Raw genomic sequence first — 20608 nt, 5'->3', positions numbered from 1 at the left:
CGTGCGGACACGTGGGGCCACATGTTGCCCGAGTCCCAGATGCAGGCAAGTGGCGGTGGGCTGGCATTAGGAGGCACTTCCTATAAAGTGGGGGTCTTGACCCATTTTGTGCCATGGGCGCCTTCGGTAGTTAGGCAATGCTGTCCCAGGGAAATCTCTTTAAATGCGCTCAGTGAAATAGATAGGAACACATAGGTAACCCGTGTTATTGAAGTCAAGATCTCAAACGACAGGAACAGAAAGTTGGTTTCTAGCATTTCGTGTGAAAGCCAGAGAGAGGGATGTATTGACTCGTACGTAAAATCTGGAAGGACACACCAATCTCTTTAACCGGTTACTTCTGGGCAAGAAAATAATTTCTCATCACCCCAAAAGCCGTGAAGCACTCACTCCTCGTCCCCCCCCCCCGCCCAGTTTCTTGGCAACCGCTGTTCTTCTTGCTGTCTCTGTGGACCTCTCTCTTCTGGACTTCTCCTGCAGGTGGAACTGTGTGGTGTGGGTCCCTTCTCTCGGCAAGCATCATGTGTTCAAGCCTCATCCATGGTCGGTCAGTACTGCTTCCCTTTCTGCGGCCGGATCCTGCTCCCTTGTACCGATGGGCCACATTCTTGCCGCATCGTGGGTTGATGCCTGTTTCTGCCTTTTGGCTGCAGTGAGTCAGGCCTCTGTGAACGCTCACCCAGGTCTCTGAACACGCGTTCCAGTCCTGGGCGCGGGATTGCCGGAGCGTGTGGGAGCTGCGGGCCGAACTTTCCAGGAGCCCCAGGCTGCCTCTGAGAGCAGGACAGTCGCCGGCCGCGATGGCCGTGGTCCCGAGGAGGTGGTGGTGCGGGTCTTTGAGGCACGGCTCTACCCACCAGCCGCCCTGGCCCGGCGGGCGCCCCTAGGACTGAGGCCCCCTGTGTTCGAGGGCTGACTCACTTTCCCAGGCTGCATCTGTCCCCAGCACGGCGTGTCCTCCCCGCCAGCTTCCTGCCACGGAAGACCTCCGTGCCCCGCCCCGCACGGTTCAGGTGTGCTGTGAGAGCCGCAGGAAGAGCCCATCCCCAGCCGCAGGCCCTGCACGGTGGCTCTGACGCGGAGGTGCCCCACCTGGAAGCGTGCTCTGGGTGCAGCTCCCCGACCTCTGAAGGAGGCACGCGGGTGTCCTGAAAATGCCCTGCCAGGAGCAGTCGAGGCTCGCTCCGAACGCCTGGGCCCTCCCTCAGTCTCCCCATTTATGCAGCGAGGGCACTGTTAGAGCCGGACCAGTGTTTGCCAGATATCAGCAGCAGCTGTCTCTGCCGGGTTTTCACGTAAATATATTCACTCGCAGCAACAACTCTTTGCCACCAGCCCTGATGGAAAACCTCTCCCTTGGAATAATTCAAAGGCAGCCACTACCCTGCTTTTGTTGGCTTCCTTTTGTTTCATTGGTTTTCATTTTTCCTCTCATTTTGTTGATTTATTTTCAGAATCCTATTATGCAATAACAGTGTTGAAAACCGAGGCCCTGGAGAGCGGGTGCGAGCTCTTCCTCCTTCCCCGGAGCCCTGCCCCTCCCCAACTGGGCCACGGTGCACACAGGGGGTCGCAGTCTTGCCACCCTCACCCGCCACAGGCCTGCCAGGGAAGGACCCCCCCCACGCCCCCCGCCGGAGCAACCCCAGGCTTTCCTTCCCCCTCACAGGTCAGTCCTGGTCATAGGAGTCCGTGGTAAGAGCAGCGGGGATCCCTCGGGGATCTGATCTAGAAGGCACAGCTAGGGCTCAGTCTGTGAGGAGCTTAGTGCCCTCCAAGTAGGAGCCCCTTGGCACCTCACTGCCCGAGGCCAGTCTCCGGAGCCCAGACGGGGCCTTACCTGGAGGCTGGTGCAGGAAGGTCAGTGTGACCAGACTTGGAGGGGTGGCAGCTGTCCCGCCGCACAAAGGACCCGTGTCTGGCTTGTTGGAGCTGTGTTGTTCTTGCTGAGTTCAAGCACCCTGGCTTCCTGTCACCCACAACATGTGGGGGACAACGCACTAGGGACAGGCCTTGGTTTTGCTTTTGTTTGCCAGGTGTGCCGACCGGGCAGTGGGCCTTGGGGGGACACTTGGGCATTGTTCCCAGACCAGCTCAGCCTCTGGCTCGTTCTACACCATTCCTTGTAGACGTGTACACCCATCCCACTGCCCTGCTCCTCACGCTCTAGGCTCTGAAGGGGGGTCACCAGCTTGCAGTCCAGGCCGGCCTTGGGATGCCTGAGTCGACTCACCGAGGCATCTCTGCGTCCCGGCTCAAATCGTGTGAGCCATGATAACAGGGATCACAGTGATACAAAATGGGATGCCTGTGTGCCCCTCCCACGAAGCAGGGCGAGCCCTGCCATTCCACTGACCACAAGCGAAGGTATTGACCGACTAGGACCCGGGTCCTTGCAATGACCGGCGGCATCTCTCCCGGGCTGTTTGTGGCTTTCAGCTTGGTGACAAGCGATAGCTCAGTATTGATTGGAAATTGCTCTGTGCTGAATGGAATGTCAATCCCATTGGACCAGGGAGCCTGCGTCGCTGTCAGTATGGGCTTGGGTGGCATCTCTTCCTTCTCCCCTGCCCCACACAGGGAGCACGAGCAGTGTGGAGTTAGGGAGCATGTTGATGTGTGTCGACAGTGCGTAGGATCATGGAAGTGATTAGGACTCATTAGAGTCATGAGGAAGTCAGCTTCCTGGGTGGCATCTCGAACCCTGTTTATTAACAGGCCACCCCAACTCGCCCACCCGTGTTTCGAAACAGCACGCCACAGGTATGTTTGTGATTACTGTTATTACTCGTGTGGCAGCATTTGGAAAGCCTTATTAAGTGATGGCCACTTGCTTCGTCATGACTGCACAGTATTGGGGACTCAGGGAAAAATTCAGTGTCCCTAGACACACAGTGCCATAAGAGGAGGAAGGCCCAGCTTCTATTCCTCCTGTAAAAAAAACTGGTGTTTCCATTTTGGACCCTTTTGTGATCTGTTGAAGTGCTTTGATTCTTAAACTGGAGCCGGCTTTCAGGCGAGCTTCGTCTCACCCTTTGTTCGTGGAGAGGAGTGATGGATCTCGCAGTCTGGAGGAATCCATCATTTTGGCTGCATCTGCTTGGTAGGCATCTCCAGTGTCTCTGATGTGACACTGGTTGGGATTTCAGCATTTCATCACATCTCCCACTGGAAGATTCTGTGTGGATGGTAGGAGGAAGAGGGCAGGTTCTTCTACTTGTTTAAGTTATTACTGTCTTTGCCTTGGGATGCTTATTTTTAGGAGCCATTAAATCAAGAGAAAGGAATCTGAGAGGGACCCTCCCCGATGAAGGGATGTTCCTTCTGTGTGCTGTTTGATTGCTCCCAGGGATGAGGCACTCACTACTTAAAAAAGTAACCCATCCCATCAAAGCTCAGATCTTTGTGAGATCTTTTCTTCTTTGTGTCCATGATCACCCACCCCTTGGAGCTTTTGGAATTGCTCAGAACAACTATGCTTACCTGTTTGAAAAACAACTATCACATCACATCCTTGGGGTAAAATTCTCTGCTCCTTCTGCTTTTAGTTTGATGATAATTTGCCTAGGAGTTTCTCCCCCCCCCCTTTTTTTTTAAAAGATTTTATTTATTTGAGAGAGAGCGAGAGCATGAGCAGATGGGAGGGGCAGAGGGAGAAGCAGACTCCTGCTCAGCAGGGAGTCCGGGTGCTGGGCTCAATTTTAGGACCCTGGGATCATGACCTGAGCTGAAGGCAGACGCTTAACCAACTAAGACACGCAGGCGCCCCAGGCTGGCGCAGTTTCATACAAATGGCTCTAACTAGTCCAGACCCTCTTCTTCTAGGGGATCCTTGTGGATCCTGCCTACGCAAAGAATGCGGGATTTAAATTAGTCATCTGTGTCTCAGCCAATCCCCCCTTGCCCGCCGTCTGTTAATAGACATTCCTTTAAGATTGTGCCACAGGGTTGGATCCCAGCACTGACATGCATGGCCCCTTCCTGGCTGTCAGTTTTGGCTCAGAGGTGGGGACCTACCTAGCCCAGGAGAGGCATGGGACTAGTCAGAGATAATCTCCTGGCCAATCAGGGCACAGCCTCCCTCAGGCCAATCAGAACATAGCATCTTCTCCTGCTGCTGCCCTGGGCTCTGTGAGGAGCCTGGCCTGCTGGTCCGCATCTTACAACTTGTACTGGGATGATGCAGGCCTGTGGTCCCCCTCCTCCAGAGGGCATGAAGTAGGATCCTATCCCCTCTTGCTTCCTCATTTCCTTCAACCAAGAAACTTCCTTTTCCACGTAAGCCATCTCGAGTTGGTTTTCTGAGAGTTGCACCTGGAGACGTGGAAAAGTCTCTTACTGCCTCGGCCACACCCCTCCACGTTATTTTGGATTTGCACATGGATTCTGCGCAGCCAAGATGCACAGCAGAAGACTTTAAACAAAAATCCCAACCAGCATGATTTTTATTCCCAGAAGCACATCTTGCAGATGGTGGCCAGGAAAGGATCTGGAAAGAGAGTGGAACAGCCCCCCACTGCTAGTTTAAGAGATGGTTCCTCAATGCTGGGGCCTCTAATCTTATCTTCTTTTAGGGTGGGGGGATTAGGAGCCACCAGAGACACAACCGAGAAAACAGAGCCCACAGACACCTGAAGAAGCATCTTTATGAGTGTAAACCAGATTAGTTCAATCTAGCCTTATTTAAATATCTTAAAGCTCAAAACACGTTTATCTCAGAGAAGGAAAAGAGAACACTATATGGAGACTTGAGTTACTGTAATATCTTAGGTATGTTACCGGGGGCATCAATTACTACATTGCCATTGGTCTTTTAGTGCACTAACTTTATTACCTTTATCTGGATTTATATAGTGTTTGATAGAGTTTATATCGCTAGATGCATAAAAACATTTGAGTGTGTTCATAGCTTTGTATCTGGGTGAGCCCCACAGAAGGGCTAATAAATTATAAAGCAATCTATCACTTTCGCTTAAAGGTATAAACCAGGTGACTCAGGCTGCGTTATTTATGTGTTGGCTTGTGCTCCAGACTGCTGTGTTTTGTGGGAAGGAGTGTCGTTGCATCGAGGTGGGCGGACATGGGGAACGTCTGCCCAGAAGTTGTTAGCGTGAATCGCAGGCTTCCACCACCCTTAACTCCTGCCTCTGCCTGCTCCTGCTTCCTCTTCCTTCCTCCCGTAGCCTGCCAAGGGTGAGTGCAAACATCCTGTGTACCTACCTCCATTCCTGTCTCCTTCCTGGGCTTGGGACACCTCCCTCTTGTTAACCGCTTGCCTGACCTCCAGACCAGTAGCCACTGGTTTAGGGCAAAGGTGAGGTCTGTGTGCTTCTGAGTTCCTTATGAGCTGTGTGGCTTGAGGGTGGGCTCGAGGGACGGGGTCCATAGACCCTTGGAGCTTGTTTTTTTCTGGCGCCATAGGGGTGGTACTACTTGTCCTACTCTTTGCCATCCGCAGACCCCAGGATCCGAAAGGGTCTTATGGGGGATGGCTGCCAGGCTTCCCTTAGCTCAGTGGTTCTCCTGCTGGCGGTGCACCAGAGTCCTGTGGGGGCGCTTGTGAGAACGGCTGCTGGGCCCTGCCCTGGAGTTTCTGACTCAGTCGGTTTGGGCTGGATCTGAGAATCTGCATTTCTGGCAAGTTCCCAGAGGCTGCTGGTTTGGGGACCATCCTTAAGAGAACCACTGAGTTAAACAGAAGGAGAGTCCACGTAAGGGCAGGAGCTCTTAGACCTTTCTTTGAATTATATTGCAGAGGAATTGTCCAGAATGTTTCTCTAAGGAATGTGATCAGGTCCGGACGGGACACAGAATGCCCTCCTGCATGATCACCAGCCAGATGCCCCCAGAGGCTGACATGGTGATGAAGGCGTAGAGGAGGTAATAGTCACTTGCCTCTCAGACACGCATTTACGAACGTAACTGTCCCTGACATTTTGAAGGCATCTGACTGTTGTCCGCGAGCCTTGGATGGCTGTGGGGGTTGGGGGTCTGTAGCCGCGTTCCACATCCTGTGGCCTGAAGACCAGGCTCCATGATCCCCACATCACAGAAAAACAAAGCAGGGACATTCTGTGGGACTCCCCAGCCCTGGGCCACACAGCCCACAGGGAGCTGAGCGGCAGCCCGAGCTCACCTTTGCCTTAAACCCATGGTTACCAGTTGGAGGGCCAGGTGGGTGGTTAATAAGAGGGAGAGGCTTAGCTCAGGGTGCTACTAGAGAATGCCGCCGGCCAGGTGGTTCCAGCAACAGACACCCCGTTTCTCACCATTCTGGAGGCTGGATGCCCCAGATCAGGGCTCCGGCACAGCCAGGTTCATGGGCAAGTCTCCTTTTCTGGCTGGCAGATGGCCACCTTCTCCCTGTATCCTTGTAGGATGGAGAACAGAGAGGAAGCGAGCCCTTACGTGGATGTTGATACCGTTCGCGAGGGCTCCACCTCCGGGTATAATCACCTCCCCAAGGCCCCAGCACCTGATGCCACTACACTGGGGTTAGGATGTCAGCGTGTGAATTTTGGGGACAGATAAACATTTGGTTTGTGAAAATGAGGTGTTGGGGTTGCGTTTCTAGGAAGAAGACTCTGAGGTAGTGCTTAGATTCCGGGATTTCCAGTTGGGAGTGGCTCCCAGTGGGCCGAGACGGCTGGGCGCTCAGACCCGTCAGTCATTGGCTGGGGAAGGGTCACCCTACAAGTGGGCATGACCTTCCCCACCCTCACAGCAGCTGAGGCAGCGGGGCCCACCCGGAGGGGGCAGATCTTGGTGGTGCAGCTCCAAGCCCGCCACAGGAGGGGGGTCTGGGTGAGAGGAATCTGGGTATTTCGGGAGCCTGTAGGAAGCTGGCTCATTCGCTCACAGTAACTCCCCACTGTGTAAGGAAAATATCGGGTCCTTTGGCTTTAGGTGAATATAGTTACCTTGAAGTTCTATCTTGTGCTTGTCAGACCTTCTCTGGAGCCTCACACGCCCTGGTGTGGGGCCCTCCTGATTTCCCACCCTCGCCCTGTCCCCTTCCGCTCTCCTGCCCCCGACTTTGGGGGACGTGTGCAGTCTCCAGGAGGGAAGCTTTGCTCCTGCTCATTACCTATTCCTTCAAATCTTCTGTCTAAACACTGGAGCACTTAGTGCGCCCCAAGAGGCTCAGGCTTTTGAAACTCAAAAGCCAAGCGTCCCTTCTTTTTTTCAGCTGTCTCTGGGTCCCTCCTTCCCCGAGGCAGTGAACACAGAAGGCCCAGAGCACTGGAAGGGAGAGGAGCTGGGAGCAGGAGGACACACTGGGCCCAGGGAGCCCACGATTTACATTTCAAAAACGCCGTTCTGTCTCTTCCTAAGAATGTAGGTGTTGGGTGTGGTGTGGTCACGGAATCAGTGGGGCCCTGGGAAGAGACAAAGACAAGGCTCAGAAGAGATGTGTTGAGTACAGTCCCGGGCCCCAGACAGGGGCTCGCCACATCCCTTGCGGGAGCAGGAGAAGCGCCAGGGTGCTCAGCCGGCAGACAGGAACAGGGAGGAAGCCTAGGCCAAGCCTTTAGTAGGTTTCCATGGGAAAGGCAAGACGGCAGAGTCCACCACTTAGCCTTGGCTAGTTGGAAGAGATCCTGGGGGCCTCTTGTGGCCTGGCACCTGGTGTCCGGGTTATTTAGGGCAGGGACAGTATTCTGTGGCAGACGAGGAGGTGGGTGGGCATATAGACCTGGTACTGGTTAGTTTGGGCGAGTTGTGATTCTCTGTGGGAGTCAGCTGGCCTGGGGGAGGGGCAGCCTCTCCCTTGGGGGTTTGTAGGACTCCCAGATCCAGAGCATGGAATATATAGAAACTAAGAAACTGTAGTGAATGTCAGCGGTGCTGTCCTGAGTGGACGCCAAGTGGACAGATACAGTGGTTACCGAGAAGGCACAGTTCAAAACACCAGCCAGCACTCAGGATCCCGCAGAGCCCGCTGAAGTTCTGCTGGGAGAGCGGCCACGGCTGTCCCCACCCTTCACTTCGCAGAAACCGGGGTCTCCATCCATTCCCTGAAGAACACCATGACTCGCCAACAGCTCCCAAGATGACCTTCAGCATTTCCTACTCCAATGCCTCTATCTCCTTATTTGATTTCGTAGTAACATTTAATGAGATTTCTCCGTCTACAAAGAAGAGACCATTTCCAACAACCACTGAGTACTAAGTGCAGTAGCAATGCTCAGGAGTGAGGGGGGGCCCCCTTCTGATTTCTATAATCCCACGCTGCCAGTCTCCCCCGATTTCAGTAGGGCGCAGGTGTCTTCCTGGGCCTGGCCGGGCAGTTTCAGGGTTCAGTGACACAGAGCGCTTCACCCGTGGTGCACCTGGCTGAGAAAGTGAGAGTAGTTTTGGAAATATCAAAGAGTAGCTTTAATTTGGGCAGAACCAGGCTAGTTTTAAAATTCAATATTAAATACTGTGAAAAAGCATGTTAGACAAGGAGAGCTGGTTGGAACTGGATTTTATGACTTGAGATTTTTCATCGGAGATGGGCCTTGAGATGCAAATGTCCCCGGGTCCCTTGCTGGAAGCAGTTATCTGAGCCTTTAAACCAGGGATTGCAAACAGAGATGCCTGCAGGGCTTAGGGAATAAAGATTTGCTGGAGGGAATCAGGCCGAGTATAAGAAATTTGCTGTACCCGGCTTATCTTTTAATTCTTCTTTTGATAGGAACTCGGGTACAGAGAAACCTAACTGTAGGAAAAGCAACAGACTGCAGGCTTGATGAGGCCGTAGGTACCCAGACTCAGGGTTGATGGGGCAGTAGGGAGTGGAGTGGTCTGTGGCACGCTGCTGTCCCCACGCTCCAGATAAAAGATGGCGACAGCTCAGCCCCAGGGGATTGGATCATGGGAGGAACGTGGGCCTGGCCTTGTCAGAGCTGATTTACCCAGAAAGGCCATACTTTTGGATTTTCATGTGAAACCTCTTGATTTTTTATAATGTTAACAATTCCAGTTAAAAATAATAGGTGGGGTGCTCGCTTCGGCAGCACATATACTAAAATTGGAACGATACAGAGAAGATTAGCATGGCCCCTGCGCAAGGATGACACGCAAATTCCTGAAGCGTTCCATATTTTTTAGATGTCCATCAACAGATGAATGGATCAAGAAGATGTGGTATATATACACAATGGAATACTATGCAGCCATCAAAAGAAATGAAATCTTGCCATTTGCGACAACATGGATGGAACTAGAGCGTATCATGCTTAGCGAGATAAGTCAAGCAGAGAAAGACAACTATCATATGATCTCCCTGATATGAGGAAGTGGTGATGCAACATGGGGGCTTAAGTGGGTAGGGGAAGAATCAATGAAAGAAGATGGGATGGGGAGGGAGACAAACCATAAGTGACTCTTAATCTCACAAAACAAACTGAGGGTTGCTGGGGGGAGGGGGGTTGGGAGAAGGGGGTGGGGTTATGGACATTGGGGAGGGTATGTGCTATGGTGAGTGCTGTGAAGTGTGTCAACCTGGCGATTCACAGACCTGTACCCCTGGGGATAAAAATAGATGTTTATAAAAAATTAAAAAAAAATAATAGGTGGGTGAAACAAAGCAAAAAAAACAGCAACAGCAGTCAGAACACCTTTATTTGTTAAGTCATCTCTATGCCCAATGTCGGGCTTGCTTTGGGACCCCAAGATCAAGAGCGGCATGCTCTCCCAATCGAGGCAGCCAGGTGCCCCCGGTCTAAGGCCTTTCTGTATTATCTCAAGGTTTCTGAAATTTGGAGCTGGAAGGATTTCTAAGGCCTGCTAAATTCAACCCGCTACCTAATTAGGAGAGTTATTTGTGTGGCCTTACAGAGAGGCATTCTTCTGACAGCCGGTGCACCGACTGCCTAATGAGATGGGAGTTCCCACTGTTGACTGGCCACAGTTGGAAGGAATTCTCTTGGGTGGTAGGGAATGGAAACCAAGGCAAGCCAAAATGAGCCTCAGGAAACCACAGGGTAGAATGCAGCCAGCTGGACCTCGGAAGGGAAGCGGGGAGTCCCCAGAATCCCTCGTCTCTTCTCTTTGCCATGCTTCTTCTGCACACTTGCTTTCTTTTCCTCTCTAGGGAAAGCCTTCCCCCCGTTCTCCAGCCCCCGGGGTGGGATATGGTCGCCTCATAGCTTCCTCCTTTACACACGTTTGTTGCAGCCTGCCACAGAGACCAACACTCTGTCTCTGGTTCCTAGCACCACAGGCCTGGGAGAGGGAATCTGATGGTCTGGCCTGCAGTCAGGATAGTCGGTGCTGGTCCCATCAGCTACGGCTGGGGACAGGTGGCACGGCACAAGGAGGACTTCTGAGCAGCACTGGCGGATTCCATGCTGGGATTATATGCGTGACTCCCAGAATGGCCCCAATAGTTTAACCCCTCATAGAACTACTTTTCAGAATGGCCAGGAGCCCGGGAAGGCTTCTGAACGATTCTGTGGAGCTGAACTTTATTTCAGGGTGATTGTTTCTATCCTGCCCCCCTGGGGAGGCGCAGAGATGTACCTGCCCATCGCTGGGGACCCGTCTCCCCGACTGTTTGCCTCTGGGTTTCTGCTTGCAGCCCTTCTGTCTGTGTCCCAGGCAGTAAGCTCCCAATGTCCTCCTGGACCCTGGGTGCACTCTCTGGAAGAGCTTTCGTCGGCTACAATGTTCTTAAAATGTGTTATCTGATTCCATCCCGGCCTCGGGGATGGCTGTAAAATACTGGCATTCCTAAGAACGCGGAGGGGTTAACCAGAAGATGAAGGCAGCCCCCCCAAACCCGCGTGCTCTGTGTCTGGAGCCCCGTGGAGCTGGGAGGGAGCAGCCTGCCTCCCCTGTGAGATGGGAGATGCGAGTGTGAGCTGTCTGAGTTTGAAGAATCCATCTGTCATTGCCGAGGAGCTTGGCTGGGAAATGCCCCCCGGTGGAGGCCGCCTCTGACCCCCTCCACAGATGGATTAAACCTCTGCCCGTGTGCTCCCTCAGCACAGTGGCCGTCCTCTTAGGATAGCTGTGACCCTGCGGTAGTAGATCAACTGTTCAAGTTCACCGTTACAGAGCGCGTGCGAGGGCCTGGCCCTGCGCACAGTCCGTGACAAGGAGTGGCTGGTTTCTTGTCTACAATGTGCTAAATCAAATTACATCACAATAATGACCATTTATGGAAGATGGTGCCAAGCATGTTTCTTCCATCACTTCATTTTCTCTCCTCACAGGAACCTCCTGGAGTTGATTATTCCCTCCATTCTAGAGCCCCCCCAAAGATACAAGGATGTGCTCAAGGCCACCCAGCCGAGAAGGCTGGGATCTGAACCTGTCTGCTCGCGCTGTGGCTCTCCTGTAACTTTCCATTCCTCCTTGTTTCGGGTCTCAGCCCACAGCAGGGGCTTGAGGGACATAGGGGAAGGAGAGGGAGCGGGAAAGCAGGAGCAAATTTGGGAGGAAGGGGCGATACCAGGGGGCATCTTCAGGAGAATTTCTGAAAGGCCCTTAGACCAGGTTCTGTGCTAAGGTTAGACGGGCGGCTCCAAGAAGCAGCAAAAGACAAGTTTCCTTGCGGTTTTTGCTTTTAAGTGTGTTCATTTTGTTTGCCAGCCAAGCGAACGGACAGCCTGGCTGGGGGAGGCCTCCTGACCCGTCACTGCAGAGGACTGGCGGAGAGGGACTCCTGTTTACGCGCATTGACTCCTGTCCTGGGGCTGGGGAATGTGCTCACACAGCCTCCTAAGTGATGCGGACTGTGGCAAGGAATGGACAGGGAGTCCTCATCCTCTTTGATTTGGTAGAACACGCGGGAACGGGGAGCAGGTGAGCCCGTTGTTTTGCGTGCCAGCGGGGGTGCAGAGTTCCCCGTGTGGCCTAGCTCAGAGCGCCGGGGGTGTGGGGGGGAGGCCGGCAGCTTGCAGAGCACACTTTGTGAGTGTGAGTGTGGGGGTGTGTGTGAGTGACTAGGTGTGGGATTGCGAGTGTGTGAGTGTGTGTGCGTAGGCTGTGAAGCCCCAGTTGCCCACGGGGGCGGCATGGCTGTGCTGTAGGCTTCAGGCAATTATCAGTTCTCTCTCTGATTCAGTTCAAGGTGACTGTCAAAAATCCACAGAAGACTCTCCTAATGAAATGGAAAAGTGTGCAAATTTATCCTCCTGCATACAGATGCCTTTTCTTTTTATCTCCTAATAATTGCTCCCTTAGGTTCAGCTTCATGATATTAGAGGGTCTTCTCTTGTTCGACAATTAGTGGAAACAGTCCACCTTGCGTGCGTCCTGGAGTCGGGACCTCGGAGGCTGGCCGGCGGGCAGTGGGGGCCCAGAGCAAGCTCTCACCCTTCTCCCGCTTTCCCTTTTTGTCTTGTTTATTTTTATCTTACGCAGTGGTTTGAACGCAGGTGGGGTGAGATGTTCTTGAGAGTAGATCTACCTGAGGGAGACACAACATCTTTCAGCAAGTAAAGATGAAAAAGATGCTTCTGGAAGCCCATGTCCTGGCTGACGTTGTCACCGGGAGTGATCGCGAATGTGACGGAACAAGGATTAATGCTGGGGAACAATTAGTACATGTATCTGGGACCCGTTTTAGGCTTCTGTTGTCAACCTGAATCGCTGAGTTTCAAGTCATCCAATTGTATATTTGTGCGTGTGTGTGTGTATAAAGATTTTATTTATTTATTTGACAGGGAGACACACACACACACAGAGAGAGAGAGAGAGAGAGAGGGAACACAAGCAGGGGGAGTGGGAGTGGGAGAATCAGGCTTCCCACCCAGCAGAGAGCCCGATGCAGGGCTTGATCCCAGGACCCCGGGATCATGACCCGAGCGGAAGGCAGCCGCTTAAGGACTGAGCCACCCAGGCGCCCCTCTGTGTATGTTTTGAAAGCTGCATTTGAGTTTCTCTTGTCTTGGATTTCACAGAAGTGATTCTGGGTCAGTCAGTTCATTCATGTCCTGGCACCTGTCAGCGAACCCAGGAGATCTTGCTGCTGCAGAAAAATGACTAGCTTCCAACAGCAAGGGGCGGATGCCAGCTTCAGGAATCTGCCGCTCTCTTTTCTCTGACAGCCACGCTAGGAAATGAGGAGGTGGTTTGAAATCACAATGGAGTTTCTAAAAGAAGGGGTGTGTTAGTCCCCAGGATCCGCAGACACTGAATACAAGCTCACAGAAGGGAATGCGAGAGCATCAGCTGTGTTTTAAGGAAGGTCAGGCATGTGGAGTGGCCTCAGAGCTTGTTTTCAGGTTTTTTTTTTTTTTTTAAAGAATTTATTTATTTATTTGACAGACAGAGATCACAAATAGGCAGAGAGGCAGGCAGAGAGAGAGGAGGAGCGGGCTCCCTGCCGAGCAGAGAGCCCGATGCGGGGCTCGATCCCAGAACCCTGAGACCATGACCTGGGCCAAAGGCAGAGGCTTTAACCCACTGAGCCACCCAGGCGCCCCTTGTTTTCGGGTTTTATTGTCCATTACGTTGAAGACAAAAACTTATTTAGGACTGAGGTAGGCCCAAACTGGCCCCGGCCTGTTTTTGTAAATAAAGTTTTTTTATTTTTTTTATTTTTTTAAAGATTTTATTTATTTATTTGTCAGAGAGGTAGAGAGAGTACAGGCAGGCTGAGTGGCCAGTAGAGGCAGAGGGAGAAGCAGGATCCCTGTGGAGCAAGGAGCCCGATATGGGACTCGATCCCAGGACACTGAGATTATGACCTAACCCGAAGGCAGCCGCTTAACCGACTGAGCCACCCAGGCATTCCTGTAAATAAAGTTTTATTGGAATATAGGCATGCCCATTCATTGGCCTATGATCTGCACTTGCTTACCAAGCTACCAAGGCAGAGTTGAACAGATGTGGCATGCAAAGTCTAGAGTATTTCCAGCTGATTTTTTTTTTAAGATTTTATTTATTTATTTGACAGAGAGAGAGAGATCACAAGTAGGCGGAGAGGCAGGCAGAGAGAGAGGAGGAAGCAGGCTCCCTGCCTAGCAGAGAGCCCGATGCGGGGCTCAGTCCCAGGACCTGATCACGACCTGAGCTGAAGGCAGAGGCTTAACCTTCTGAGCCACCCAGGCGCCCCCATCCTACCTGATTCCTTAGAGAAAAGGCTTGCCCCCGCCTCTGCTGAAGGATGACACCCTCTAACCTTTCCAAAAGGGGAAAATGCAGAGGGAGCCTGCTAGATTGTGCCGTCGGTCCGCTCATTTAGCTTTGTTTCACCTCTTCTGGGCAACTTGTCTGTTCTCCTCCGGGGAGCAGGTTAGAGGACTGGACACTCTTTTGTGCAGGGATTACTGCTTCTTGGCAGCAGTCATGACAAGAGGCTTTTAGGACAGAAGTTGGGAGATCTTTGTCATCAGCAGGCCTGCGGTTAATTAGAAACTGCAGTTTCTGGAGGTAAAAAATTGGTCAAATAGCAGTAATTTTACATGGTTCAACATTCTACTTCTGCCCTTTATATCCAGAGGCTCCCCATTTTTGCCAAAGGTCGGTGGAGAGAGAACCCAGCTGGCTTTTGTCTGCCCTATTTGATCTCTGCTCTTGCTTCTCTAAACATGCAGGGGTTCAGTGTTTCTGGGTTTGGCACCTCCACCAGGTGGGGCACTACCGGACCTGCGGGTGGAAGCTGTGGGGGTGTGTGGGGTGCTCCAGGGCGATGCTGTGTTGCCAGGGTCTGGATCTGCTTTCTTGGGTGCTGGGGGGGGGGGTTGGTGACTGAATCATCCCTCCTCTCTTCCAGGATGATTCTCTTTCCCGGGACCTATGACTGTTCCTTTACCCAACAGAGACTTTATCGATGTGATTAAGTTTTGAGTTGGGGAGGTTATCCTGGCTTACGCGGGTAAGCCCTCAATCCCATCACAAGTGTTTGTGACCCTGGCAGAGCCTGGAGTGACGTGGCCACAAGGAACATGTGTGGCCATCAGAGGCCGGATGGTTTACCCCAAGAGCCTCCAGAGCCACAGGCCTCTCTGGACGGTGACATTTAATTTGAGTTCTACATGGGGAGAGGGAGTCAGCCTTGGCAAGCTCCGGGGGGGGCAAGATTTATCCAGGCTGGGGGCCATATTCATATCCATAACCAACACATGCTGTGGGTGTTGACTGATCGGCAGGGATGCTGGGGCCCTTTGGAACGGAGGCCCGCTGTGTGCTGGGAGGGTGGCTGCAGAAGCTGTCCCGTGCTTAGGCAAAGCCTCTTGCTTGCCTGCACGCTGTCACCTCTCTTGTCCTGTTTGATTGCCTTCTTTGCAGTCCACTTTCTGAAATTACCTTTTTTAAAAAAAATTCTTGAATTAAAAAAAAATTTTTTTTTAGGATTTTATTTATTTGAGAGAGAGAGTTTGAGAGAGGGCACACGTGGGGAGGAGGGCCAGAGGGAAAGGGAGAAGCAGACTCCCCACTGAGGAGGGAGCCCCGTGGCGCCCTATCTCTAGACCCCAAGGTCATGGCCTGAGCCGAAGGCAGACGCTTAACCAACGGATCCTCCTAGGCGCACCTTGTTTTTATTTTTTTTAAGTAATCTCTGCACTCAACCTGGGGCTTGAACTCGGGGTCCTGAAACCAAGACTCACATGCTCCAGCCTGCAGCCAGCCAGGTGCACCTGAGATTATCTTAATTTTCCACTTGTTGATGTTAAAGCTCCGTGGGAGTGGATTCCTCGTTTGTTTTGGAACCTGAGTGCTCGGCATAAAATAAGTTGTCGGGTAAAAATCTGTTGAGCGAATGGTGCGTTTCAGAGTGGGCCCACCTCTTAGGCACGGGGCTGCTTGGCATGGAGTTTTTTTTTTTTTTGATTCTGATGTCTGTAGCTGCAGTAATTGTCTCAAGATTAAGTAATTAGAGAAAAGCCCGAGAACATCCTCAACCTTCTGGACAATGGAAATTTGTCACTGGGTTGAATTGGAACCAGTAATGACGCGACTCTTACGGGCCATTGGTCTTTTAAATGAAATTCTCTTTCCTTGGGTTGAAAAATACTCCCAAGAACCAGGAGTGAACCGAGCCTGAGGAGCCCCTCGTAAATGGTTCCTGTAATTAATCCCCTGGGACTCGGCAGCAGTGGCATCACGTCCATTACTTACGCGCAGAAATAAAGATAAATGTGCCTGGATAATAGCCCTGGGAAGGTATAAATCTCCCTTGTTTATGGGGGAAGGCAGCCCACGAGGACTTGTCACTGTGGTCCAGGTTCCGTTTGATTTCTGAGCACGTGTATACCGGTAGGAGCTGAGATTAGAATGAGAGTGTTACCAGAAAGGACGGGTGTGTCCAGCCTTCCTTGTGGCTTCGGGCTGAGTTCTCTGCGGCACCACTGTCCTCGAGGACTTCTCGGAACCTCAGAAATGATGTTTTGCTTGCGAATGAGCCAGGGATGCAGGTTAATTGGTAGAAGACATTGTGTTATGGAAGACATTGGGTTAACCAGGGCGGAGCTAGGACAGAGATCAGAGTGGATGTCGGTGCTCAGAGATGGGCCCAGGGATGCGTTTCCTTGGGTCATTTGCCGTCATGCTTTTGCCCATGGGTCAGTGTTTACTGAATTCCTGCTGTGTAAGTCTAGTGCTAGAAGCTGCAATTCTTTCAAAGTGGTCTTGCAGCCAGGACACACGCAGGGAGGGTTCCAAGAGCACCTGACTCTGGAAAGCCCCACACTGACCAGGCTCACGTGCCCCCCCACCCTGCCGACTGAACCAGAAGGCAGAGACAGGAGTGGTGATGAAACAAGAAAGGGGTTTATTTCAGCGAGGCCGGCATGGGGATGATGACGGACTGGGGTCTCATCAAAGACCGTCTCCAAAATGCTGACAAGACGTTCAGGTTCATGGAAGAAAAACGTGGGACAGAGCTTGACTGTGCGAAGGTCGGATCAGTCATTGTCTTGGAGTCAGTCACGAGTGGGGGGGTGTCTTGCCGGCTCCGAGCAATCTTCTTGTTTGAGGGAGTAGTTTGGGTTCCCGTCAGGGGATCCTCTGCCCTCAGGCTCCTTGATCTTAGCCAAGAGGCAAACTGGGGTCTCAACTAAACCTTGAGTTTAGTGGGAGTCGCCAACGATGAAACATTAGGGTCAAGATGGAGGCCGCTGACGTCCTCTGTCGGTCCTTCCGGGAACTGCACGCAGGGGTTCCCAAACTGCTGTTCCTTCTCGCCGCGTGCCGGCCCTGCTATCACGTCTTCATACTTACCTTGAAGCCCACCTACTTGCCTTGAAACGTATGTGCCACGTGTAGCTACGCCCTCAGGTGTAAATCTTACTGGTCTGCTCATCCTGTCTGATCTGTTATATTTCCTTCTAACTCACATTACCGTAAGTTTAATTGTTAAAGATGTTCCTTGTTTACCGCCTAAAATCACCTTGTGTCCCACCCCGCCGCCTTCCCTACCGCGGTCGTTCGCCTGCATCCAAACAAAAACTTCCGCTTTGGCCGAACTTCTAGGTTTGGCAACTTCCTGACACTGCATTTCTTCCCTTTGTTTCCTGGGATGGCAAACTTTATGTATGTGTCCCCTTGGCTGAGGCTGTGGGATGCCCTGACAGCTGGTGAAGCTTCTTTTGGATGTGTCTGTGAGGGTGTTTCTGGAAGAGATTAACATTTGAACACTTGAACCTCCCCAGCGTGGCCGGGCATCATTTCACCCGTGAGGGTCTGAATTCACCCTCTCTGCTTGAGCTGGAGCAACCATCGTTTTCTGCCCGGGGACACTGGTTGTTCTCAACTGTCTGGACTCAACCTGGGACTTAACAGAATTGGCTCCTCTGGTTCCCAGACTTTTGGGCTTGGACCAGAACCACACCAGCCACTTCTCTGGGCCTCTGGCTTGCTGACGGTGACTGAGGTAGTTCTCAGTCTCCACAATCAAGTGAGCCGATCTCTTGTGATAAATCCCTTTCTGCATATCTCCTTCTGGTTTTTCCTCTGGAGAACACTAATACCAACCCCAGTGAGGGGTTTCTGGCCCCGGTGTTTTAGGGCAAAGATAGGTCTTACATTCTAGAGCGTGTTCATTGTCCATTTTCTGTTTCTTCTACAAAATGATGTAAAAGGCAGATACAAGACAGACCTTCTCAGGTCACTTTTGATTGACTCCCAGAAAATTCACAGTGGTTCTCCCCAGAGCGATAGGTCAGTTTTGGTGGATCTGAAATGCACTTATTACCTTCCTCTTGCTTCTTGCCTAGTGCCTAGAATGGGACCGTGTACCAGGTGGTCTTTGTCTGGTTTAAGGGTCTGGTGGAGCAGACTTTAATACTTAGCTGAAAAGATGGAAGTGCTGCTTATTGGTGCTATTTGTTGAAGAAGTGAAAATTATATATATATATATATATATATATATATATATATATATATATATATAAAATGACTGTGTTTTCTAGACCCTCTGATATTTTCACGATATGTTACCTGAATTTATCAGTATGCAATGCCCCATGATAGTTGGAAAATCAAATCATCATTAGCAGTGTGGTTACCAAGTGGATTTTATTGGAAGAATGACATTCCATGAACGTACAGCCATTTTGATGTAGTTTTTATTTTCATTTATTTATTTAAAGATTTTACTTATGTATTTGGCAGAGAGAGAGCACAAACAGGGGGAGTGGCAGGCAGCGGGAGAGGGAGAAGCAGGCCTCCCCATTGAGCACAGAGCCCGATGCAGGGCTCGGTCCCAGGACCCCAGGATCATGACCTGAGCTAAAGGCAGACGCTTAACTGACTGAGCCACCCAGGCGCCCTAGCTAACACATTTTATAAACTGAGAGAGACTCACGTCTTGCAGGACTGTGTTGTTTTTCCTTCCCTTGCTTCATGGCAGGCGGGAGTGCCTGAGGAATGTCACACATGTCCCACCCGGGAGCGATGGTTTGTGGGGCGGCAGCTTGTGCTTTGTCCCCAGCTCGCCTTCTGCCCCCTCTCTGGTTTCAGAATCTCCAGAATGGATGGAGGCTGAACGGAGGGTTCGTCCAACCAGAGGGAGGCTGGGGAGGAAGGGTCCTGTCTGCTCCTAGACACTGGAATTTGTTTCTGTAATCATGGCCCTTATTTTTCTCAAGGAAAAGTTGCAAAATGATGCTGACTCTGGCTGACGGATAGTTTCTGTTTTGCTTGAGGAGCACCTGGGAAAAGCAGGGCGATTGCGAAATACTGGAGTGCTGCTCGTAAGCATCGGATGTCGGTCTGTCTTGACACAGAGGTGGCTAGCGCTGTTGGCCCCGCATCCCCATGTGGACACAGACTCCGGGAATGGAGCTGATGGGGGCACGCCCCCTTTAGACTAGACGTGGGCTCAGCGCTTTACCACTGGGGCCATCGCCTCCTCTCGTCCACGTGTGCCACGGCTGCCAGTCACCACGTATAATCTCCCGAACCTAGTTTCTCTTATGGCAGACAGTGTTTCTCAGACGCCGTAAGAAAATGGGAGAGAATTCCAGAGGGTTATGTGTTCAGAGAACAAGAGAAGAGAACATCTTCATAGAAGTGGAGATCGTTCCTGTGTATTTAATATGCAAGCCGAGTGCACGGGCTGCTCTGCTCACTTATGGTTGCAGTCTGGTCCCTGCAGGCATTTGACTTCCTGACCCCTGCATCCAGCCAAGAGGTCAGGGAGGAGCCCTGGGAGGCAGACTGTCTATTGGGAAGCCCCTTGCAGGGCCTGGTGCCCTACCACTCTGCTGTCAACTGGTTTCTGGGGCCCCTCAGGGACTGAGTGGATTGGAGTCTGTTTCATCCTTAATGAGTGAATTGAATAGCTCACAGCAGGGGAAGCTTTTACCCAGCAGTTTTCCACTTAGAACTATTCTTTCGCTCCTCAGCTAAACAACTCAGTCGGCTCTTGTGTGTTATCCCCTGGTTTGCGGGGTGTGGGGGGGGGAGCAGTCTTACGTCTGTGGGGACACTGATGTCCCCGGCTTGAGGTCAGTCTGTCGTGTCTCCGTACCCTCTGCTTCACCTAACAGAAGGAGAGCTTGACGTGAGCTGGTCCTTTCCTGCCCCGCGGCGCAGGGAGGTGGATGGAGCAGACTCCTTGGGTCGTTGCGCAAGCCGTCTCACCCTTCTGGGCCTCAGTTTCCTCGTTTGTACAGTAGGCGTAGTAAGGGCGACAGTTGTCCTCAGCAAGTCAGTGGTAAGTTCTTACCTGTAAAGTACTTCGTGCCTGGCACTTAGCAAGAACGGTCTGTTTGTTCGCAGACCAAACTCCTGGCCCTCTGGAGTCTGTTCCCTGTGTAGCTTCAGCACCTAGGACAGCTCCCAACCCTTGGTCCCCGCTCAGTACGTGACTGAAGAAGGTAGGGCTGGGCGCCTGGGTAGCTCAGTGGGTTAGGCCACTGCCTTCGGCTCAGGTCATGATCTCAGGGTCCTGGGATCAAGTCCCACATCAGGCTCTCTGCTCAGCAGGGAGCCTGCTTCCTCCTCTCTCTCTGCCTGCCTCTCCGACTACTTGTGATTTCTCTCTGTCAAATAAATAAATAAAAAATCTTAAAATAAAAATAAAAAAATAAAGAAGGAGGGCCGAACGGTTTCAGGATCGTTTTCGAAGCCGGTGTCCCTCTGAGGTCTCCCAACCCTTGGTCCCCGCTCAGTACGTGACTGAAGAAGGGAGGGCTGAACGGTTTCAGGATCGTTTTCGAAGCCG

General features: G+C 51.9%; 1 protein-coding gene and 1 non-coding gene across 3 annotated transcripts in view; both read left to right on the top strand.

The window, feature by feature from the left end:
• Positions 1-20608, top strand: part of LOC101687323 (transmembrane protein 132B) — a 353637-nt gene that overhangs the window by 49134 nt on the left and 283895 nt on the right. The gene's annotated exons all lie outside the window — the stretch shown is intronic.
• On the top strand, positions 8987-9093 carry LOC123390162. The gene has a single exon (XR_006604815.1). It is a non-coding gene; the product is annotated as a U6 spliceosomal RNA (small nuclear RNA).

The sequence above is a fragment of the Mustela putorius genome, unplaced genomic scaffold (genome assembly GCF_011764305.1).
Source record: "Mustela putorius furo isolate JIRA1106 unplaced genomic scaffold, ASM1176430v1.1 tig00537248_pilon_pilon_pilon, whole genome shotgun sequence".
NCBI lineage: Eukaryota > Metazoa > Chordata > Mammalia > Carnivora > Mustelidae > Mustela > Mustela putorius.
Note: the sequence above shows the minus strand (reverse complement) of the source record. Positions and strands in the feature narration are given on the sequence as shown.